Here is a 21,795-nt window from a genome sequence, read left to right as displayed (position 1 = left end):
TGTCGTTAGCCTTCTTGGCAACAAGGGCACACTGTTGACTCATATCCAGCTTCTCGTCCACCGTAATCTGCAGAATTGCCGCTTAGCCAGTCGGTCCCCAGCCTTTGGCAGTGCATGGGATTCGTCTGTCCTGCACTTGTCCTTGTTGAACCTCATCAGATTTCTTTTAGCCCAGTCCTCCAATTTGTCTAGGTCACTCTGGACCCTATCCCTACCCTCCAGTGAATCTACGTCTCCCCGCAGCTTAGTGTCATCTGCGAACTTTCTGAGGGTGCAATCCATCCCATCATCCAGATCATTAATGAAGATGTTGAACAAAACCAGCCCCAGAACCTACCCCTGGGGCACTCTGCTTGATACCAGCTGCCAACTATACATCGAGCTGTTGATCACTGCCCATTGAGCCAGACGATCTAGCCAGATTTCTACCCACCTTATAGTCCATTCATCCAGTCCATACTTTAACTTGCTGGCAAGAATACTGTGGGAGACTGTATCAAAAGCTAGCTGGAATGAGGAGTTTACTGTATAGCCAAATGGTGCCACTTTTCTCTAAAATGAGGGATCAGAATTCTCTCTAGGTTGCAGGAAAACACAAGTGACAATTTTTCAGGATCACCATGAGACATCACTCTAACAGCTAATAATGATAATGACACATTATGAAAAGCTCAGATGAATCCCCACATAATTCAGATTCATGTATTTCAAAGCTGCAGGCGCTGCATTGTGCGGTATGCATTCTAATGGTAAAGCAATTTAAAGCCTTCAGTCCAGGGAGTACACTTGTTCAGTCATTCCACAGGAAGGAGTATTTGATACCTGGCTAAGTAGAGCCTGAAGGAAAACCTGCTTAGGGGATGGAATTTATGCATGTAGAGAGAATTTAATTAAAGTTGGTATAGATTAAATATAAAGGGAAGACAGGTCAATATGGAGGAAACATTTTAAAACTTTTTGAAAATACTTCTAGGTTCTTTGATTCTTTTAAAAAGGGGTTTATTGGTGAAAGTGCAAGTGAGAGATTGCACATGGACACCAGAAGGAAATGTGTTAGCGGCTCTTCCAGAAGCCATCTCATTGCATGAGAGAGAATGGCTACAGCTGCTAATTAGCATGGTTTAGTATCGGCTCCTGCCATTCCACAAGGAACCAGTTCTGTTCTCGGCTGCATGTTCTCCCTTTGAGTTCAGTGTGGATTACAATATAAACCAGAGCAGAATCTGCCCCAATAAATTAAATAAAAATGGTCAAAACTGATAAATATTATCTACAAAAAGAGCGGGGAAGGTAAAAAGATAAGGGGAGTCTGTGCACTGAGTTCAATAGGCTTTGGGTCAGGCCATTCTAACAAGTGGAATCCCAGCTTGTGGACGGACTTTGACTCCCCATGTGTAGTCAAAAAAAGACTGTATAGTAAAAGGATTACATAGAGACATCAGGCTACTTTTCAAAAGTAAGTACTTAAATTGCATGCCTGGACTGGACCATTTTGGAATCTAAATGCTCCTCTGCATGTACAAGCGATGGATTAGCACATGCTGTGTATGTCATCTGTTCTGCAAATGTATGTTGCCTTCTGCAATTCCGTGAGCTTCAAGGCTTCAGCCCCAGCAGTACAGGCATGGGCAGACACACAGCTGAACCAGTGATAGATGGTGGCAGAGGAAAAATCCAAGCCTGAGCATGTCTTTAAAGCTCAACAAACAGACTTCTAAATCTGACAGACTGCAATGAGCAGTGTAGTTAGATGGATGGAATGAGGTGCTGGGAGGATCTAATCCAGATGAAGATTCTGGCGCAGTTTATGATGAAACCTACCTGGCAAGGCTCATCAGGGACCACCAGTGTACTCCACACGGGGCTTCTTCAGTCCTGAGCCACACCTTATGCAAGAGGCAGACTCCACCCGTGGCACAGAGCTGCAACGTGCCTAAGCTGTACACTGTGAGCATCGCTGGCTCCCACGGTCAGCTGAATGTTTGAGACCCTCTTTACATTTCAGGCCTGTCTCGGGGAGGATAATTGGGCTTGCGAGTTGAGGTTTATGAGCTTGCATGGGCTGGCTCACTATGGAGGGTCTGAGCCTCAGCGGGTGTAAATCCATGTAGTTCCAAACAGTCTACACCCATTGACACCAGATCTTGCCTTGAATCTCCAGGGACAAATGATTTAGGCTCTACATGCAGTTGACAAATTCAGTTTCCCCTGTTGCCTACCCTCTGTGCTTACCATTGCATTTCCATCAAGTACATACATAGCGTCTGCGGTTACCTTGAAACACTTGCTTCCTGAGAACTCACCATGAAATACCTCTGTTGCCTATTCCCTGGGGACGATGCAGTTTCTAAGTGAGCAGAGAGGAGCAAATTGCTTTACTTTCATAAATATCATTTGCAGGTTTTCATACTTAGGAAGCTGACACCTTGTCTGAGTGTCATCATGTGGTAGAAGTCAGGGATACGTAGCGTTGGGAGATGTTACATAGAGGCATTTCCCCTGTCATTATTGATAACACATGCTCAGTAAGTGCAGATGAAAATCAACAGAGAGCCAGAGGGATGGGAAATATTTTTCTCCCCTGTATATATAAGGGCAAAATGGATTAAAAGAGCTATTGAAAATAGATGCAAATATTTGAAGACCTGTGTGGTGTAAAAGTCTACAGCTCCTTGCATGAACTCTTCTGTCTTGCCACGTGGAATAAAAGGAAACACAGGTTGTGAGTGTGGATCACACCAATGCTTTATCTAATCCAGTGTTCTGTCTCTGACAATGGCCAGCTCCAGATTCTTCAGAGGAAGGTGTAAGAAACATCCAAAGAGGACAGTTATGTGATAACTTGCTCATAGGCGGTGGTGCTGGAACAGTTTTAGAGTGAGGGTGCTGAGACGAGCCCCCCTTACTCCTGTCCATGCCCCTCACCACCCCCCAGAGCTGGGGCCGGGAGCAGGGCTGTGGCTCCGGGAGGGGGAGACATGGACAGGGATAAGGTGGCCAAGGTTGGTGCCACAGCTGGGGGAGGGTGCGGAGCCCCTGGGTGCAGGGCCAGCAGCCGGGACCAGGGCTGGCACCGGAGCACCTGAGCATGGGGCTGGGGGCTGGGACCCTGGGCACGAGCCAGCAGCTGGGACCAGGGCTGGCAGCGGAGCCCCTAAGCATGGCCGGTCAGGACCAGGCCAGTAGAGAAGCCCCAGAGTTCGGGACCCTGTGCAAAACCTGGGGGTGCTGCAGCACCCTCCACACCTCTAGTTCCCATGCCTATGTTCATCGGGGAATTTTCTTCCTATTCCCTAAATTAGAGGCAGGTTTATGCCCTGAAGCTTGTTTCTAAGGAGGACTATATGCTAGACACGCCATTACATTTACAGACAAGCAACATGGGCAGCATGCAATGGGAATGGAATCTCATGGCAGGCACACGGGGGAGCGGGTCCGCCCTGGGTGACAGCAGGCGCAGCAGCAATGACTGCCTGGGCATTGGGCTTCTTCCTCTTTAATCCCTGTTCAGAGGAAAAGTCGACTGGGCAGTTCTCTCTGCCTGTCCTTCAGCAGATTGTTTGGAAAGAAAAAAGGGTCCCTGTGATTCTTGCGCACGTCTGGTTGAGTTAGTGGCCTGTTTTCCTCTCCTACAGTCTTAAAGGACAGCCAGAATAGCTAGCATGGCTGCATAGTTTCTCTTCCCTGTGTGGCTTAGGAGTTAGGGTCCATTTTCTGTTTCTACTGGGGGTTGGAAGTTTACATGCTGCTTATTAATGTGAGGCTCCTGTTAGAAGGCGGTAGGCCTGCTTCTGCCTTTCCCCCTTTCCCTTCTCTCCTCTTCTTTGGGTGAGGAAACGCTTCCGTGTTAACTCTCCAGTGAGCCAAGCCCTGGAGCCTGTGTTTACCCAGCCCATGTACAGCAGGTAAATCATTTCACAGTCCTGCCATTTCATTCAATCACTGGTTAATTTAGTCGTCTAATTTAATCGATACCGCATGAACCAGATCTTTGTTAAAAATAATACAACTTCCACCCATCCAGCTGCTTGATTCCAGCAGGTGCTATTGGTTAATTTAATGAGTCCGGAGTCCAAGTCTGATTGTGGCAGGGAACCACATGCATCTAGGAGCTGAGGTATTCATACATTGTGACAGGCTGTGAGGATTATTTATATTACGGAAGTGCTTAGGGACACCAACCAGGATCAGGACTCCATCGCCTGAGGCGCGGCACATACCCATCCTAGGAGAATGTCCCTGCCCTGAGGAGTGTACAATCTAGATAAGACAGAAGAAGGGTGGGGGAAAGGAAGGATTATTTCACATTATGAGATTGTTTCGCAGTGGAAAACAGAGGCAGAGCTAAAGTCATTTGCCCAGGGTCATACAGGGAGTCTGTGGAAGAGTCAAGTACTGGACCCAGATCTCCTGAGTCCCAATGCCTTAACCACAAGACCATCCTTTATCTTTAGAATCAAAGTTTCATTATGGTACCAACCCAGGGTGCACATTCCTGGAACAATGGTGCATTTTTCTTGCCTTTGGCTTCATACCTCAGTGCACCAAAGGCCAGTAACCATGACCAAGGAATGCACACACAGATGTAGCTTATTGTTTAATTAGACAGCTTCCTCTTTTGATAAGCATGAATCCTTCCATCATTTGTTCCATCTTTAATCAAATTTGTAGCGCCTCAAGCTTTTCATGGGGGGTGAGAGGGGAAGCTTTCAATCTGTAATAAGGACTTGTCTGTCAAGTGGAGTAAAACTGATAATTAAGTCATCCACTCTGGCTGCAATTTTTATGAATTTCTGAAGAATTGTCTTAACGAAGCAATGATGCACATAGAAAAATTTCTAAGTCACATGAGGAGGCTAATAAACAACAGCAGGGACTTCTGCTTTCAAGGGATAGCAATGAATAAACATGTTTTTTCCAAGTTTCTAAATCAGAGTGTTCAGAAGAGAGGGTGAAGAAGCAGCATTTTTGTCTAGGATCTTGGACTAAACACTATTTTAATAGAAAAGGGAAATGAGTTTATTGGAAATAATACAAATGTTAGTAGGACGGTTCAGATTTATGTATTTCTAGCTAATATCAGGCCAGCCTCTCAAGCTGATTTTCAAGGGACAGATCTGTATACTTACAAATCTAATGAACTAATTTGCACTCACAATTAGACATTAGTGCCGCAGTTAGAAGCACAAAAACCAGAACAAACACAAAACAGGCACAGATCTTATGAGTGCAGCGTCTGTCTGAAAAAGACAGCTACCCTTCTGAATATTTACCTTTGCATATGTAGGAAGTTTTCCCCAGTCATGCCAGGAGCAGAGATGGAACCAACTGCAATCCTCTGTCCATTCTATTACACTTGTATTTTATTTTATTACACAGTTTTGCTTTCTGATATAGCAATTACACTATAGATTCTTTATGAACAGCCACTGAATCAGAAAATAGACTGTTTAACCAGGATTCCCTATCTTGGGTTTTTGCTAATACCATTTTCCACTCCTTTCTGCTAACCTTCTCTTGTTGCTTCTATACTGAGCTGTAGCGTCAGCAGGATCAGGATATGATGTTCTCAGGGGAGAGGGGAAAAAACCTGCATGCACACTGTGGGTCTTCACCTCCAGAAGGTCAGTTCTAGGATAAGGGAGACTTTTGGGAGTGTTGAAAACCGTTCACATACACCTTTTAAAAAACTTTTGGCTATATTACACTCCCGGCACATGAGCCGTTCCCACTGCTGCTTTTTCACCACATTGGGAATGGTGTGGAATAAATGGAGCTGTAATTCTTAAAGGTGCACTCCCTTTCCCCAGCCTACGGTGAGAGCAAGACAATTCAGAGAACATGATGGTTCTCGGGGGTGGGCAGTCGGCATCACTCAACAGTGAGTTCAAGTACAGGAAGAAGAGTTGTGGGATTAAAGCACTGGTTTTGGGATTCAGTTCCCAGCTCTTTCACAAACTCCCTGTGTAACACTGGGAAAGTCACAATCTCCCTGCACTTCAAGGCCCCATCTGTAAAACAGGGATAATAATGTTTCCTTTTCCCACATCTCTACCTTATTATACTGCAAGTCCTTCAGGGCAGGGGCTGCCTCTCGTGGTGTGTATGCACAGCACTGAGCACATTGCGCCCTTTGGTATTACTGTAAACCAAATACACAGTAATAACAAAACCACAAATCAGTAACAATCACTCGGAAAGGTGATTTTGCTGAATGAACAGGAGTGAGTTCAATCAAAGGCATCCCAAGTTCTTTGACAAGTGGTGTGTGCCATTCACAGAATCTGTGTTGAAGAAATGTGGCTTTTACACTTCAAAGCCCTGTTTCAGTAATAATATGTATTTTCTGCCTTCTGCAGAGAGAGAGAGAGATGGACCAATGAGTGGATGGACATATAAAATAAATGGACTGGGAAAAACAATGCTTATGTAATTTCCTACCAGGACCTAGCTGAAGTACAGATTTCTCTTGTCTAAACCTAAAAGAATCAGGGTCTTTATTTATAAATAACATAAGCCTTAAACATCTAAAAGCAGAGGACTGCTCAGATGCAGTTTTGGCTGATACGTGTCTAATTCTGACAAATGGAAGACTAGATTGTGAGCTATGAAAGAAAGAAAACGGGATGAAGAGAGGAGAAATACAGGTGAAAGGTTCTAACTCAAGATTAAAGATATAAATCTTGTCTGTTACTGTTCTCTGGGTGACAGACGAATGTATTCCTATGGGATCTGGTCAGCAGATTAGGACAGAAAGTGAAGAATACTATATCCAACAGAAATCAAAGGGGACCTTTCCGGTGGTAGGCAGTAATTACTCAAACTGGAATCTGTCCGGAGGACTAGGATGAACACTACTGCTTTTCAAGAAAGTGCCCGGGGGGTCTTTTACTGACTACAATTGATCAAGACCTTCGAAAGAAAAAAAATTACGTTGTGGCTGCTGAAGCTGGATGGCACATTTCTGAAAACATGTTTCATAGAGATATATCGCTTTTGACAAAGTTTTTGACTGGAAGGCTTTTGAGGTCTCAGGATCTCTGGTCATGTCTGACCAGAGAGAGAGAGAGAGAGCAATCAAAAGCTGAACTTTTTAAATCTGAAAGCAGACATTTTGAACCAAGCCTGTTTTGTGAAAATGTTCAAAACATTTTATTTTTGTGGGAAACGAAAACAAAAGTAGAAACTTTGAAAGTTGCCATGAAATGGAATTATCCAGTTCTTCTGGCTACCAAACAACCTGCAGTACTTTGTTGGGAGTCTTGTAAGTTCTGTCTCAAGAGAGGACAATGGCAACTACTGTAGATGACACAAAAATAGTGGGAGTGGTAAATAATGAAGAGGACAGATCATTGCTACAGAGCAATCTGGATAACTTGGTGCAAGCAATCAATGTGTGTTTTAATATGGCTACATTCAAATGTACACATCTAGGAACAAAGAATGCAGGCCATACTTACACATTGGGGGACTGTACCCTGGGAAGCAGCGACTTTGAAAAAGATTTGGGGGTCATGATGGATAATCAGCTGAACAAGAGCTCCCAGTGCATCACTGTGACCAAAAGACCTAACATGATCCTGGGTTGCATAAACAGGGGAATCTCAAATAGGAGCAGAGAGTTTATTTTATCTTTGTATTTGGCACTGATGCAACTGCTGCTGGAACACTGAGTCCAGGTCTAGTGTCCACAGTTCAAGGAGGATGTTGATAAATTGGAGAAGGTTCAGAGGAGAGCCATGAGAATGATTAAAGGTTTAGAAAACCTGCCTTATAGTGACAAAGTGAAGGAGCTCAATCTATTTAGCTTGACAAAGAGAATGTAAAGGGGTGACTTGATTACCGTCTATAAATACCTATATGGGAAACAAATATTTAACAATGGGCTCTTGAATCTACCAGAGAAAGGTCTAACACAATCCAATGGCTGGAAGAAGAACTTAGACAAATTCAGACTAGAAATAAGGTGTAAATTTTTAACAGTGAGAATACTTCACTATTGGAACAATTTACCAAGGGTTGTGGTGGACTTTCCATCACTGATCAATTTTAAATCAAGATTGGCTGTTTTTCTAAAAGCTCTGCTCTAGGAATTGTTTTGGGGGCAGTTCTGTGGCCTGTGTTATGCAAGAAATCAGACTAGATGATCACAATGGTCCCTCCTGGGAATGGGCGACAGGGGATGAATCACTTGGTGATTACCTGTTCTGTTAATTCCCTTTGGAACACCTGGCATTAGCCACTGTCAGAAGACAGGATACTGAGCTAGATGGACCCAGTATGGCTGTTCTTATGTTCTCCTGGACTTGGATTCTATGAATCACCAAAACTTGTGAGACTTCCCTTGTGGTTCAAGCCAGGCCGGGGTCTGCTTCACTTGTGAGATGTGACATGATTGTCTAACTGCATGGCATTCAGGGTATGTCTACTCTTTGAGCTGGGGGTGTAGTCCCTAGCTCAGCGAGACTTACACTAGTTCCGATGAAGTACACACACTAAACAGAGTGCAGCCCATGGCAGGTGTGACAGGCTAGCCACAGGGAGTATTTGTCTAGGGTCTCCTCAAAGTGCTAGCTCCTCCCACCGGCCATGCTGCCATGTGTTCACTATTTGTGATGTACTAGCTTGACCGGAGCTAGTGCAGGTATGTTTAGTCAATCTGGGAATCACACCCCCAGCTCAAAGTGGAGACACTCCCTAAGTCTGTCATCAGAAGACTTCCTATTAGAGATTAATACAGCTTTGAAATCTAGTGTAATGGTGAGATAAGGAGACTTCAGGCTAAGGAATCATTAGTTCTTGGATTCATTTGTCCTACATCTTGTTGACCAAAGGATTGCTTTCCCCACTCAGCAGGATTTTCTCTTCCCAAACGTTTCCTGTTAATATCAGTGCTTTTAAATGTATCAGGCATGTTGATGTCTTCCACGGAAACTTTCAATATTTTCTCTTCTTTAGAGATCAGTATCTGTCCTTGCTTGAGCTATGTATTGCCTCCCACTAAACAGCTGTTTTCCACAACTTATTCATGAAAAAGAAATGATTCTTGGTCAATGTGCTGCATCTTTGAAATCATGCTGAAATGAAAACAGTGTCCTCTACAGTTTAACATGTCTTTCAAAAGTCAAGCCTCCTGAAGGAAAAACGGCTGGGAAGGATATTCCTGAGCCAGTGCATCTTCTTAGTTTCTGCTTATTGTACATTGGGCATGTGCTTATTTCCTAGAGACAGGAGAGATTGGCATGATGCTGTGATGAGAGGAGTGTGAACAGAAGAAAATTTTCAATTGCTTATATACCAGTCCTAGGAGTCTGGGTAACAAGCAAGAGGAATTGGATATTCTCACTGATGAGAAGAAATTTGATCTAACTGGCATTATAGAAACATAGTGGGATGATTCACATGCCTGGAATGTTAAAATTTCTGGTTATATCCTGCTTAGAAAGGACAGAATGCGTAAAAAAGGTGTGAGTCCGGGGTGGCACTATATATAAAAGACATCATTACTTGTTTTACAGTTACTGATAACTCAGAACTGCAGGATCTTGAATGCATATGGATCAATGTGCTAACTAACAAAGCCCAGGGGGAGGTAATGGTGAGCATCTGTTACAGACCATCGAATCAAACAAGAGACCAGGAGGAGTTACTTCTTAAGCACCTGCCTGGCATGGGTGTAAATAAAAATTATGTTTTTATGGGAGACTTCAGTTTGGGAGATATAGGCTCGAGGTCCCTTGCAGCCAGTAGTAAAACACCACTTGAGTTTCTAAAAAATTATAGTATCAGAGGGGTAGCCGTGTTAGTCTGGTTCTGTAGAAGCAGCAAAGAATCCTGTGGCACCTTATAGACTAACAGACGTTTTGCAGCATGAGCTTTCGTGGGTGAATACCCACTTCTTCGGATGCATCCGAAGAAGTGGGTATTCACCCACGAAAGCTCATGCTGCAAAACGTCTGTTAGTCTATAAGGTGCCACAGGATTCTTTGCTGCTTCTAAAAAATTATAGATGATAATTTTCCAGCACAAAAGACATTACACACAGCACAAGGTAATGCTATTTGGACCTCATTATCATATGGATAAAGCTGAATTAATCAAATTGGTGGTTCCTTACAGACCAGTAATCATAACCTGATTACATTCAGGGTGGGCAAAGAAAGGACTGGCCCAACCAGTTTTTTTATATATATACACACACAGAAAAAATGTTAATGAAAATAGGGAATTTTTTAAGAAACTTTATTAGAAGTCCAAAAAGCCATGATTAGGAATTAGGAAAGGGAACAGCTTTGGATAAAAGCCCCTCCTGGTTGAGTGGCAAAGTGAAGGCAGCAATTAGAAATTAAAAAGTAAAATATAATACATGGAAAAAAGGGCAAATAGCAATCAATATAGAAATTATGAAGTATAAAAAATGATAAGAGAAGCTAGAGAAATCAGGGAAAAATCTATAGCTAACAGGGCTAAGGATAATAAGTCTTGTCAAACAAACCTGATTTCATTCTTTGATGAGATTACAAGTTTGGTTGATAAAAGTAATTGCATAGATATAAGATGCTCAGACTTTTGTAAGGCATTTGACTTAGTACCCATAGCATTTGAATTAAAATCATAGCGCTATACAATATCAATAGAAGACACACTAACGCATTAAGAACTGGCTTACTGACTGACCTCCAAAAGCACCCCTCAATGAGACAAATCATTAAATGGGAGTGTTTCTAGTGTGATTCTGCAGGTACTGGGCCTCATGCTAGTCACAGTTTTATCATTGATCTGGAAGTAAATATAAAATCACTGCTGATAAAATTTGCGGATGGCACAAAGATTGGTGGAAAGGTAAATAACGATGAGACGAGGGAAGTCAGAGTGCTCTGGATTGCTTGCTAAGATGAGACCACTCAACTAAAATGTGCTTTAATACAGCCAATTGGGAAGTTATACATCTAGGAACAAGGAATGCAGGCAAGCCCTACAGAATGGGGGATTGTATCCAGGGAAAGAGTGACAGTGAAAAGGATTTACGGGTTATTGTAGACAAGCAAGTCAACATGAGTTCCCAGTGCAATGCTGTGGCAACGTGCTCCTAAGGATGGATAAAGAAGGGAGTAGTTACTAGGTGTGGGGAGGTGATTTTACCTTTATATATAGCACTGGTGAGACTGATAGTAGAATACTGCTTATGGTTCTGAGCATGAGCTGTTACCACTTGAGCTAATTTTCCCTAGCTGAAGCTGTTGCCAACTTCTGTCCTATGTGGACCAGGCTCACAGGCATAGGCGGCAGGTTTGTATAATTTTTGGTGGGCCCCCCCCACTCCCGCCCTGTAAGCCGATATAAAATGAAGCTACAACGCGTCAGTGCCACAAGATTACAAGGTTGGAGAAGGGGTAGGGGGTTCCAGGGGCCAGTCAAGGGACAAGGAGCAGGGGGGGTTGGATGGGGCAGAGGTTCGGAGGGGCAGTCAGGGGACAGGCAGCAATTGGATAGGCATGGGAGTCCAGGGGGTTTATCAGGGGACAGGTAGGGGGTGGGGTCCTGGGGGGAAGTTGGGTGGGGTCTCAGGAGGGGGCAGTTGGGGACAAGGAGAAGGGAGGCTTAGATAGGGGCTGGGGTCCCAAGGGGCAGTTGGGGCAGTTGTCTCGGGAGTGGGTAACGGGGGACAAGGACCAGTGGTGCTTAGATAGGGGGTGGGAGTCCTGGGGGCAGTTGGGGCAGGGGTCTGGGGAGGGGGCAATCAGCAACCAGGGGCTGGGATTCAAAGGGCTCTGAGCTGCTGGCAGCCGCGGGGAGCCCTGAGCCCTTTAAATCCCAGCCGCCGCGGCTGGGATTCAAAGGGCTCTGGACTCTCTGCCCCTGCGGGCAGCCCAGAGCCCTCTGATTCCCGGCCGCGGCAGGGATTTAAAAGGCTCTGGGCTCCCCACTGCTGCCGGCAGCCCAGAGCCCTCTGATTCCCAGCCGCGGCTGGGATTTAAAGGGCTCTGGGTTCCCCGCTGCTGCCGGCAGCCCAGAGCCCTCTGATTCCCAGCCGCGGCTGGGATTTAAAGGGCTCTGGGCTCCCCACGGTTGCAGGCAGCCCAGAGCCCTCTGATTCCCGGCCGCAACTGGGATTTAAAAGGCTCTGGGCTCCCCGCTGCTGCCAGCAGCCCAGAGCCCTCTGATTCCCGGCCGCGGCTGGGATTTAAAAGGCTCTGGGCTCCCTGCCGCAGCGGGCAGCCCAGAGCCCTCTGATTCCCAGCCGCGGCTGGGATTTAAAAGGCTCTGGGCTCCCTGCCGCAGCGGGCAGCCCAGAGCCCTCTGATTCCCGGCCGCGGCTGGGATTTAAAAGGCTCTGGGCTCCCCGCTGCTGCCAGCAGCCCAGAGCCCTCTGATTCCCGGCCGCGGCTGGGATTTAAAGGGGCGAAACCTAGCTCCAAATATTGGTGGAGCAGAGCCCCTGATTTTGAATATTCCTGGGGCTTTAGCTCCACGAGCCCATATAAGTTGGCGCCCATGCTCACAGGGGGACCTACAACACACTCTCCACAGTGGGTTACACTGACCCTTCACAACTGTCAGCGTTCCACCCCCCTTTGCCTACACATAAGTGATGGCACAAGGTGCAGAGCAAGGAAGAATCAGGCCCTGCATTTATGCCATGGACATTATCTGCAACATTCCTTTTCCTTCACAAAAATATTTCATCACAGAATCTCAGGAAGAAAATTCACCAGTGGGCCAACTGCCTAACTAGGGACGAATTCTGAAAAATCAGACCATTCAAAACCAGGGGCCAGCATCTTAAAGAGGCCTCATCTCAGCCTGCGGTTTTCTGGGTGTCACTGAGTGCTGCAAATAGACCTCTGACTGCCCAGGAAATAAGGCAGAGAATATGGCTTCTCTGAGTTTCTTGGACCAAGGCAGCTCATTACACTGAGTGATGACTGCAGTGCAGTGGGACACTGACCCTGGTTAAATAACAGGTGCAGGGTCGCTTTTAACCGAGGAAAATGGTTTCTTTCCCACAGCTGTTATACTCACATAACTGCAGTCCCTTATGCTGTGTGTTTTTACCAATAGAGAACGGACTAGTTCCTACAACAGCTTGTATAAGCTTCATCAGAACTTTCCCTTGCTGTATTTTCCAGAGAGGGGACTTGTATGCTTTTCCCTCCACTCTGGATGAGGTTCATCTTAGACATGACTGACCCTGGCACATGGATCTTCTTGTTCTTTTTCAAGTGACGAATGAGTAACTGACTCCCCCCCCTCAAATTGCTAGCTCTCAAGGCACAATTTTCCCTTTCCACTGGAATTGCTGTTATTTTACAGCAGATGCTGCTTTTAGATGTCCAGTCACTCTGATAACGGCTTCTAATGTAGACACTTTCTTCTGCTCCATTCTTTTCTTCCCTCTGCTTGTGTTTTCAACTAGTCCTATTTTTGGTGGGTGTGTGGGCATCTAATTGAGGTTCTAATTACTACCAGCTGCCTTAATCCACATTTGAAAAGGAGAAAGTGCAGCCTCCTTCTCTCATGTAGATTAACTCCCCAGGAAGTTAAACTCATTTTCAAGTGTACAATTACTTTTTTCAGAGCTTTCTCCTTTCCCCCTCTTTGCAGGGTGAAATTAGCCCCAAAGACTGAAGGCTGCTTCAGTATTACCAACCCCAAACATTCAAAAATCATGAGCCAGGCCCCAAAAGAAGAAGATTGGCTTTAAAATTATGAGATTTAGAAATAATGAAGAGTGGATTCTTTCATCATCACTCAGAAAATGTCTGCGGCTACAGAATGCTGCAGCGCGTCTCCTCAACAACCCAGGCTATCGCAAGCACATCCAATCTATCCTTCGCTCCCTACTGGCCCCCACAGAATATTGAATCAAGTTCAAGGTTTCCATCCTTATCTTCAAAGTGTTCCATGTCCTGGACCTAGAATATCTTAAAGATCAACTATAGCTCCAGGAAGATGATCATGGTTGACAACTCTGCTCTCCTGGCAGAGTGGAATTCTCTACAGTAAGTGCAAAGCCTGTCTGTGGGGGAGACAGAACTTTCTTGGGGACTGGTCCAAGACTGTGGAATGAACTGCCCCAGGAACTAGGACAAGCACAAACCTCCCCCATTCCATTCCAAGTGCCAGGCGTGTTTCTCTGACCTTGCCTTCTCCAACATAAACACAGAGCAACGTGTTGAAAAAAATAAAACAAGACAAATTAAAACAATGAAACAACAAACAATATGTGGCAGGTGTGTAATCCGTTGGTTAATGAATGACTGGAAGGTATCAGATATTATGGTGATGAGTACAGTATAGGAACCAATGTAGAACAGAATAGATCATGGGTTGGATGCAGAGTCCATTGAAGTCAATGGGTGTGTCTTCCCATTACGACCCTATACGAAGTACACTTCCTTTCCAGCAGGGAAGCCAGAGCCTCAGTGAGAATAGTGATTTAGCCATCTTCTCACTCCCTGGAGGTGGTGAGGTAGTGTAGTCGAAGCAGGGCAGCATATGGCAAACTTGCATTTTCATTGCCTGTAAGTTTTTGCCTGTAAAATGCTTTTCACCAGCAATAAAAAATAAACCACTTTAAAGTTAACCATGAAATAAACCCGAAAAGAATTTGGATTAAGCACCAGAGAGAGTCAGCCAAAACAAGTGTCTCTCTCCTTTTTTTTATTTTCTTTCAGCAGAGGTCAATTGATTCTCCGTTACCTTGGGACTCATAACAAAATCAATGTTACTTCATCCGTAATTTGATCTTTTCATTTACTAAGGGTAGCAAATGTTAGTGCCACTGTAATTTTACAGGATCTTGTTAGATAACAGGGGAATATATAATGTGAAGATTATGCACGGTGTCAATGGCAAAATATTATAGCTGGGAATGAGTTAGAAGAACATTAATGTTTGAGGCATGCTATAAGATATGACATGTATCCGACTATAAAATGTCTCATTCTTCAAGTAATTACTCAAAACCTGACTCACTGATGTGCTACTGATAGAATATCACACAACAAATTGAATATCCTATTAGCAGAGAATGACCTGCAAACATTTCTCCTAAGCCAGGCACCTTTATTCTTCAGAGAATAATCTTGTGTGTCAAAGAGCCAGGCAGGCTGCAAAGGGAGAGAAGTGACTGATGCTGTAAATTTTAGACAGATCGATAATAGAATCTGTATGGATCTTGGATATTTTTGTGTTTAATTCACTGGATAAAACAAAACAGGGTAAATCACCCCGAGAAGATATGAACTGATGCTCATAGGCACATTTATAGCACTAGCTAAAAAATATGAATCCTCCAATTACTGACTTAAAAGATCATTGGGATTGTAGTGACTACAGCATGACCGCTATGAAAAAAAATCCCTTCTCTGAGCACATTGTGTGTGTTTCAGGAGTGAGAGTTATTGGAGTATTAGCTAGAGGAGAATCAGAGATGGGCTGAAATTGAAGTAGAGATCCTGTCTGTTGTCAGGGTCTAGCAAATGTGTGACTGTAACATCCAGACTAGATGTCTGTGTGCCCATCATCGAGTTTGGGGTGCAGAGCAACTGGGTGACATGTTTTTGTCATATCCTCCAAACTATTGGTGGTTCTGGTTTTATTTACCTTGGTGTAAATCAGTAGTAATTCCAATTAAATTAATGAGGTTAATCCCACTGTCTCAGACAGGCAGGAATCCTTATCACCATTTAATAATAGATTGTAGGTTGTGCCCATATTCTGCATAGGGGTACTCAGATGGGTAGTTAGCTACCCAGCTATCCAGTTTAAATGCTGATCTAGGTACCTACCTTGGCACCCAAATTTGTGAACTGGCCTCACAGTCTTTAATCTGTTGTACCAAATGTTTGCTTAGAGGAGACGACACATAATGCAGTCACCCAGCTGCTGACATCCCACTTATCTGGTGCCAACAAATAACCCCAAAGAACAACAACAGCTGAGACCAAAATGACACCAGAGGAGCAGTGAAATTAGATCAGCACTTGTTGATCTAGGGCTCGATCCTGCAAGGAACGGCACAACCTCTGGAGGTGCTGAGCACCCTCTGCTCCCATTGAGTTGGTTGAGTTGATATGGGGCGTTGATTCTAAATTTCTTCGAGTCACAATGTTTAGTTTGAGCTGCAGCGAGGGTGTGAGGTTAGAACTGAGAAATGGAAAAGATTTATTATACCCTCTAGTCCATCTCCCTGCTGGGGCAGGATTGGCCCCCAAACCATATGTGCACGTGCTTTTCCAAGTCTAGATTGCAGGGTCGCAAGTGATGGTGTCTCCCGCATATGTCTTGGCACCTGTTCCATGCTTCTCGCCATCTGAAAGGTTTCCTGATGTTCAGCCTACATTTTCCCTGTCTTAATTTGGTCTTTTCACTCCTGTTTTTTACTTCATGGACCACCTTAAACAATTCCTCTCCCTTCTTGGTATTCACACCCTTCAGATGCTCAGTGGAAGTGCCACTTCCTGGTAGCTGGACTCCCCAAGCCTCAGACCAATGAGGTGATGTGCCAACGTCTACAAAAGCACTAATTCCTGAAGGAATCATGCACCTTGCCTCTTTAGCTGGAAACCAAAATGCAGCAGTGGGGGGAGAAAATAGGGAATGAGGCAGAGAGAGAAAGAGATTATCAAATCATGACGGCTGTGTTTCATCACTGTTATTATTATCTCCTGCTGCAAGTAATTCTGTCTCTTAGTGTTAAAGGTTTCTTCTGTGCTTGGCATGTTTCTGTTTCATTTATCGGCTGAACACACTTTGTGGAGGATGCGGCGAAGTTGCTGAGCTGAATAGTGTGCAGGCAAAGTGCCAAGGGTGGGGGGAGTTCAGTTTTACTTCTGCTAATAAAAAATACTTTGCAGCAAATCAAGAAGAGCTTATGCAAATGATGACAGTTACTGGACTCCTCCAGGCAGCCAGAGACCTCCTCTCCGCAGAGCAGGGAGCTGGTGTCACTGTGTGTGGGTGGTGCTGCTTAAAGTGTGCCTGTGTTTCCCCGATGCTCTTTTGAGTAATATCTATTTTAGATACAGTGAAACGTGACACAGTCTGTGCACATGCACCCACACAGATATACGCATGCCCCAGCATGTATGCGCGCACACACACACACACACACAAATGACACTGGTGCGTTTTAGCTAAACAAACAAGCAAACAAACCCATCTACTCCACCCCCACTTTTTTCTGCTGCAGTTTTTGCTAATCTGAACCACAGATGAATGCTATCAATCACACATCTTTAACGACATAGTGAAAACTGGAGCATTTCTCTAGAGGAAAGACACAAAAATGAAACTGGGATCAAAATAGCATTTAAAAAAAAATTCCCACTCCTCTCCCCAGCAGCAAGCTCAGTCATCTGGGCTGGGCACTGGGTTGTAGGTTTACTCCTGTTATGTTAATTTCTGTAGATGGTCTCAGAAACAGGGAGACAGATGATAGAATCTGAAAACAAATAAATAAAATAAAGCACCCTTTGCATCCAATATCTCTTGCAAACCCCTACTTTCCCCTGAAGCTTCTGTGAACTGTAGGAGACCACGTCTCCTGGGTGCTCCTGCTTGCTGACTCCTGGCATGCATTTCTCCATGCTGTCCTTTTGACCTGCTTTAGTTAAATAACGGAAGGGCATGTGCACATGCAAAGCAACCACAGTGCAGTGGGTAGAATGGATCACCAGTTGGACCGACAGGCGAATTGAACCAAATTGGCTGCAAGTGTTCTGAGAACAGCATCTTATTAAAACCCCTGAATTAGTCTCAGCAGAGGCCTTGCTCTTGGACTGAACACTGGAGCAGTCTCATTAGTGTGAACGCTGGATGGGAATGACAATCCCACTCCAACGCCTGCAGATTCCTTTGAAAAACCAGGCACAATCGTGTCATCTCTGCCGTACAGAGTAGGGCCCCAAACTGCATCACCCGAGAAGCTGGGCACCAGCCTGGCAAGAGAAATAGAGGAGCTGGGTTGTAAAGGTACCAGTCCTGCCCCCAGGCAATGACAAGAGTTAACAATTCCAGTCCGCAGTTCATCATGGTTTCCCAATACAAAACAAAATAATTATTATTCTAAACTTGACAGGCGCCTGTGCATAATCTCATTACACACGGAGCTGCGCAGCACCAAGGAAAGCTCAGGGTGACAATAAAATGTTCTGTAGATGCACAAAGCAATTAGAATGAAATTTCTGTATGGCTTAGGTACGAGCCCTTTGTCAGATGAGTCACGGGGGTGGTTCAGTGGCTGTCTCACAACTGGGTCAAACAGGCAGAGGCTGCGCTGGGAAGTCTGGGGGGAAAGCATGCCTTTAGAAAGCTACATCAGGCTCAAACAATCTCTTCTCCAGAGTCCCTGCCTTTCAGATCGCTGCGGCTCTTGCTGTCTCCAAGAGCATGTTCAGACAGCAGAGAATCGGCTGCTGTCATCTGTGCTGCATTTATGGACTGTGACCCTCATCCTGGAGTTGGATTTGGGTGGATGGGGCCCTACGCCAAGCAGAGCACCATTGACATAAGCGTCTGCCTGCCTGGACTCACATGCAGAACAGGCGACTATAAATAGATACTTGCGGGGAGGGTTTGGGGGTTAAGGTCCATTTGGATATATTTGACTCCTCATCTTGAGTCTCATCTAGATGGGTATTTCTGCCCTGAAATCGCCTGGCCGTTTAGGGATCCCCAAATGGTACGTTAGGTCAGCATGACCAGACCTTTACAGGGCTAAACCCTGCCTAGACTGTTGAACTTACTTCTCTACTTCATCTTAATATGTCTCTCTGCACGCTAAGAAAATATAAACACCTCCGATTTGAGGTTATTCATTTTTCCATCACTGGAAAACAAGAATGGATTTTTTTTTTAAAGATATGCTTCAGTTCAAACAGGAGTTACGTTGGGGACTGCACTGTCTCTGGCCTGTGCTATCCAGGAGGTCAGACTAGGTGATCTCAGCCCCTTGGAATCTATGGAAAGGAGCTTACTGTTAAGAGGAAGGATGGTGTAATGGTTAGAGAATGAACTGGGGTCCTAGGTTCACTTCCAGCTCTGCCACAGATGTCTTGTGTGAATGTGGGTGAGTCACTGAATTACTCTGTGCCTCAGTTCCCCATCTGTACAATGGGGAGATTAGCACTTCCATACCTTACAAGCATAGTCACACCCATAACAACACTAGTGGTTCTAACACAAAAAAAGGAAAGGGGAAAAACGTAGGACCCAAATTTTCAAAAGTGACTAGCCTCAATTCTGGGGGTGTCCTACTCAAGATACCTGCTTTTCAGAGGTGGCTTTGAAAGTGTCAAGTGTGCCCCCCCAATCACTAGTCACTTTTGAAAATTTGGGCCCTACCTTTTCTCTCTCTCTCTCTCTTCATTAGACCCATTCATTAGTGTCATTACTGGTTTGAATTTTATGTTTCATTCTGTTCTGTCACATTTTAATTTGGTTTTATTGTGTTGTACCAGGCGTATGCACCTCAGTGAAGGGTGCAAAATAACAACAATTATTTATTATTATTCCATATGGACCTCTAAAATTCTTCTGACATAAGCAAACTAGTTTCACATGTATTGTATTGAACAATCTCTGGAGTTTATTAAACAGGATAAATCAGCTGTTTATGGAAGACAAAGGAATTAAGAAGATGATGCCAGTACAGCTTGAGTCTAGCAAAAGCAATTATTCAAAAGAGAGGAATTACATGGGGATTAGAGATGTGTGTGGGTACACAGATATTATCTGGCATCTCAAACAGCCCTGGGGTAGCTTTGTATTACTTGATTTGTGTTGGTATCCAATCCACTTTGAGCCAAGAGGGAAGGGACCTCTGTTTCTTTAATTCTCTAACATGACAGGTGTGTTTGCTTCTGGCTTCTCTACATTATGTTGCTTTGTTCTTTGTCTTGAAGATTTAAAGAGACATTCCCCATTCCTTTCCATTGCAGAGCTCCATGAGTGAGCAGAGAAGCGACCTGGGAAGCAGGCTTCCTTTTTCCCTCCCTTTAAACCTTAAATAATTTGTGTAAGATGGGGAAATGTTGTCAACATCACAAAAAGACAGGCCAGAGGAAGGCAGTGGAGCCTGGAGGGATTTGGGATTGGGGATGTCATAAATATGCATGGAGAACCCACCTGGATACTACGATAACTCCCCAGCTTTCTAGACCTTTCTCCAAGGTTCCAAGAAAAAACTATGGTTCATTTTCCCCCAGGTACCCCAGTGCCTCTCTGGGTTCCAGCCAGGAAGGAAGCTGAAGGGCTGAGCCTGCCCTTGTGGTATTTCTCACCCCTTTCCAGAGGCACACATCATTCCCCATGTGGGGAACGGGATGAAGGAGCCGGCACCTAAACTGCTGCCCACAAAACTCATAAAAGGCTTCATATTGCCCAAGGCGTAATAGCTGTGTTTGCTATACAATAGATGAGAGAGAGATGGAGAGGGTGGCAGGATCCCAAGGGGATGGGAGGGGCTAGAAAGCAGATCTCATGGTTCTATCACACCATTATGTGACATTGGACAAGTGCCACAACACCTGTCTCAGTTTCCACAGCTGTAAAATAGGGATAATAATCCAGACCACAGTCAGCCCTGCAGTAACTCCAACAACTTCAGTGATGTGGCCCAATATCTATCGAATCCTTCCAACAGCCCTTCAAATTGTAACCAGTATTTGTAATACATAATAATATAATTAATAACCAAATACCTAGATCTCATAATGTGCTTTAAAATATTTCCAGTGCTATACACTCTGGGCCATATTCTGCAGTATCTTACATCCTGGGCAACTGCAGCAGCAAGGCAAGACAGTGAGGTTCCCTGGATGTAAGGCAGTGCAGAAGATGGCCCTAGAAATATCATTGTGGACGTGCGGGGAAAATATTATGGGCCAAACTCAGCAGCCCGTACCGCCAGCCTGATTCTTCTAGCTGTTGAATGTCTCACATAGAAGGTGCTAAGTACTTTGAACATACATTGACTTTACTGAGAGTTTTGCCTGAGGAAACACTGAGCAATGGCTACAGGATTTATCCTTTGAGATTACAGTACAAACAATAATACCTTATCCTTTCAGTGTAACGTTAATGCTATTTGCCTGAAATGCACCAGAAGTCTAACCCTTTTAACAGTCTGTATAACAAAGATGATTTGTCCCAGAGTGTGATCAAATATATTTACGGACGGTCTTGCAGGCCATAATTGAAATGGCATTGGAGTGGTGCGATTTTTTATTATTATTATTATTTTAAGCAGTTCCAAACCTCTTAATGGTGTTTTAAACTGTAACTTAGATTTTTAAAAGTTTATCACATACTAATTCATTCAGCTTTCATTTGCATTCGGCTGACAGGCTACAAAATTGCTTCCCTTCCATCCCAGAAAGCTCCAACTCCTGCAATTTACAGGGCCTTTCAGATTTAATCAGGATATTTCCTAAACTCCACGTTAATATCAACAAGGCAGTTTTCAATAACCCCATAAAGATGAATGGCTTTTATTTATGCTTCTAGCACGCAGTATTTTTGAGGTACTTACAATAAGCCACCTTCATTTGTGCATTAGAATAAAGATTGGATTAGGTAGAGGGCCCCTATAAAACACTCACGGGCAATGACTAGAAAAGCTTCTATTCCTCAGGTCAGAAAAGCAGCACATTCGGTAGCACCTTTAAATTGCAAACCACAAATCCTGCCATCACCTAATTTCTGTTTATTTAGGGCCTGACCCAAAGTTCACTGAAAATATCTAGCTCTTAGGTAGAGCTTTTCATCAGAAAGATCTCAAAGGGCTTT

The sequence above is a fragment of the Mauremys mutica genome, chromosome 21, assembly GCF_020497125.1.
Source record: "Mauremys mutica isolate MM-2020 ecotype Southern chromosome 21, ASM2049712v1, whole genome shotgun sequence".
Lineage (NCBI taxonomy): Eukaryota > Metazoa > Chordata > Testudines > Geoemydidae > Mauremys > Mauremys mutica.
This window is presented reverse-complemented; position numbering follows the sequence as displayed.